Source organism: Neltuma alba, unplaced genomic scaffold (genome assembly GCF_004799145.2).
Source record: "Neltuma alba isolate B1F8T4 unplaced genomic scaffold, ASM479914v2 tig00003988_pilon, whole genome shotgun sequence".
NCBI classification, from domain to species: domain Eukaryota; kingdom Viridiplantae; phylum Streptophyta; class Magnoliopsida; order Fabales; family Fabaceae; genus Neltuma; species Neltuma alba.
In genome coordinates, this window is record NW_021633509.1 from 388,618 (window position 1) to 392,657 (window position 4,040).

Below are 4,040 nucleotides of genomic sequence, written 5' to 3' on the forward strand. Positions count from 1 at the left end.
CAAGAAGAGCCAGTAATACAGGTTGGCTCCATGGGGCCAGGCTCAGATCAGTGTTTTGTCTTGGCGGGTTGGCTACTCTAACCCGTCTTTTTTTTTCCCATAAAATTCTCAATATACCATATAATATTGTTAGACCTCAAATTCCACGTAACATTGCCTCATTCATATTATGTAATTAAGCACTTTATATATGCGTAGTTATATAAAGAGCATCATCCATCTTTTATTTTTCATCTATTTATTGTTACTATACACACCGTTATAAGATTAAATAAATATGTGATGCTTACACATACACATAAAAAGATCTATTTAATTGATTTGGATAAAAAAATATTTAAATTAATTATTTATAAAAAAATATTTGTTAGTTTTTCTGAAATATCTTTTTAAATTATGGATTAATCTTTAAACTATTTTATTACAACCTAATACTTAAGTTTAAAACTCCAAATTTAATTTCAACATTTCAAATCAAACCTAACCCATACCAATAATAATAACTTCTTCTTTAAAAAAATTTACCCACTAAGATGCAGACTACTTTAGCTTGTATTGCTTTTAGCCCATATCATTACCAGTTTACCTATATCCGTACTGCTAGCTTGTTTTACCAGTTATAATAACAAGTGAACTGAAATTTATTATTCACTTGTTATAAAACTTTCTGATAATGATTTTTTTCCCCCCCACAAGGCCGTACGGTGATTAAAAAAAAGAGGAAAGAAACAGGAGACTCATTTTATTATCAATCTGCTTTACACGTGGCTGGTCCTACTTGTGGGGGAAAAACTTGTCCATTCATTATCGCCTGATTTATAGGGCTACTTATGGTTGTCTAGACTTCTTCAAAATGTGTGTCTTTGGACAATTATATTAAAGATGTTGCCGAAATAAATTTACCACAATGCCCTTTTATATTTCAACTCTATCTAGATATTACAAGTGATCATCATTTGCTCCAAGTGTCTTCTTACTATTACTATTTTGTCGTGTTTGTGTCATCTCAGATCTCATGCAGATCTACTTTATCTGCATCTTGTGCCCCTCTAATCAACTTGAAAATCAGTCCCACAAAAAAACCTGAAAAAAAAAAATGTACAAGTATATATGCAACTTCTTAGATGTTTCTTCGAAGTCTTCCCTCTCTCCCTCCTTGACTGCTTTTAATGCTCTCATTTTATTTATGTACTTTTTTATTTGATAAAAGATTATTTATTCCCTTTTAAAATAAGTTAGTGGTTTAAAAAAATGTGTAACGAACATATAGCAAGGTAAGAAAAGTTAAACTGACGTGTGCATGGTGTTTATTAAGTCACTTTGATGTAGTTCAGATATATACAAAGAAATTAAGTTATGAGTAGTATCAGGAAAATATAAAATGCTTCGGAAAAACATCAAGATAGGTAATATTCAACAAAATTAACAAACGGCCTAATATAAGATAATGAAACCTTCAGCTCAAAAAAAAAAAGATAATGAAACCGTGCGTATGACCCATGTAACTAACTTCACACAATAAGATAATATTATGTAAAGCTTCTGGGGGGGGAAAACAGATAGTATCACTTAAGCAGCTGAACTAACAGAGGTACTGAGAATAGGGGTTTCCACTTTACAGTGCCAGCAGTAATATTTAAAGAGATAGAAATATGGGTCATTAACAAGAAGAAGAAGCAGCAGCAGCAGCATAAGAAGAAGAAGGCAAGAAAAATACAGAGCTTATGTCTATTCAACACCAAACCCAGTAAAACTAGCTTCCATTTCTTCAAAAACGAAGAGAGAGAGAGAGAGAGAGAGAGAGAGATTGTGAACCTGGAAGTAGTCTCTTCTCAGAAAATGGCCTGTTGGGTTAGATGAGCAGTCTGAAATCTGAGTTGCAGGGAGTAATTTCCTTAGCTCTGTAGAGAGAGAGAGAATCTTTAATGTGTTCTGACGACAACACCATATGGTTCCGGGTTATTATATAGATCCATCTGTGGTAGAGACAATGAATACTAAATTAATTCCGAGTGGGGAGACCCAGACACTTCACATCAGTATTATTGAAGAGAAAGTTTAATTTGCCAGGGATTAGGTGGAGGAAAAGAACAGAAAAAAGAGAACATGCTTGAAATGAAATGCAATGTTTAATTTGATTAAGCAAATTATGTTTGACATGTTTAAACAAAAAAGGGAAACCATGTATAATGAAGTTAAATTTGTTTATATTTATATTTAAATAACGAAATGAAATTTTTGTAATAAGAAAAGAAAAATAAATTCCTGGTTTAAAAGTAATGTTCCATAAATTAATAAATATTAGCATTCTTGCGAATCAAAATTCAAGTACAGGCGCAAAAGAAATAAAAATAGATATCAAAATTTCAGTTTGTCATTTGGAGCTTGATGAAGCAATAACAATAAAATAAAATGTGATTAGATATCAAGGGTATAAATTCTTTTATTGAAATAAAGAAATAGCATTTGGAATTTTAGCTAATTCAACTCAAGATTTTAAACTTGTATGCAAATAAAAATAGCATGCGTTTAGATTTTTTCCCCCCTCGTTTCAATAAAAGGTGGGAGCCTAACTTATTGCAAATAATGAAAAAGAGCCTGGCTAATTAGTGTTTGTATTTTTCAAATGGGATATGGTGATTAAATATCCCAAAAGTGTTTAAGAAGTAACACCCAGTATTTGAAATTTTTTTTTACCCTTATATGTTCTAGAAGTTTTATTTTGTAGCATTTCTATCTTGAACCCTTATCCACTATTAAATTTGACTATTAAAGACATCGGTCAAACCGTATGATTAATTAGACAAACATAATAACAAATAACGGTTAGGATATTTTTGTTATGAAAATAAACTTTCAAGGCATATAAAAGTGCAAAAACAAAAATTCAGGTACTAAATGCTCCTTCATAAATGCTTCCAGAGTATTTAAGCACGTTATCCCTTTTCACATTAACATGACGGCATTAATGTTTTATACTCCATCCGATTCTTAATATAAGAATAAATACAATGTTAGACTTAGTTCTAAATATCATGTTTTTATCCATTTTGTCTTGCATATTCATCAACTGTGTTAGAGTTGGCACTTGTTTGGAGTTGTGTTTATAGACACTTATGAACACTTAAATCGAGATAAAATTCATCTTACTTATTTATCTTGTATTCTGTAAATTGATTGAAATACTGCTTATAAATTATTTCAAAACATTGGTAGTTTATTCTATCCATATGTTATACTCCCTCTAGTGCTTATTATTCAAATAAAAAATTTAACAATAAGTTAAAATTAGTTAAAAGTAATAAATATGTTAGAAATATAATTTTATTTTTAAATATGTTCTTATAATAAATAAAGGAAAAAATAAAAAAGAATATAAGAAAAAGTAACAAAAGGGTATGATAAAAAAAGAGAATAAATAATAAAAATAAAATTATAAAAAATATATTAAATATGTAGACAAATCTCAAATCAAAACTCATAAAATAAATTATATACCTTTTTAAATTTAAAGTTTACAAATAACACTGAGGGTATTAGTGGTTGATGAATTTGAGTGACGTCACCCACATCGTTTTCGCATGTGTCATCCTAATTCTGCGTGGCATTGAATCCACTGCATGAGGAGAAAGTTAGGTATGTAACAATAATGATGCTCTGTCACCTCTTGAGCCGTAAGATAGTGTGCCTCGGGATTACATGTTACAACCCATCTGACTTCAACCACTATATTAATTGAATTAAAAATATATGCCCCTCCTCTCATTTATATCTTATTTATAGAATAGAGAGAAAAGATTTTCTTATATCCTATTTATAAATTATTTTATTAAATTTTTAATATAAATTTACTATTTTGTCTTTTATTTATTATAATATAAATAGTTATCTTTTTTGTAAGATATATATTAAATAGAGATAAATTTGAAAAGTTATTATATTTTAATGAAAAGTTAATCTATTTTAAGGTTTTTCTTAATCTATATAAAATATGTTAAAAATATCTTGTAAATAAGATTAGAGGAGCAGCCCCTCCGTCC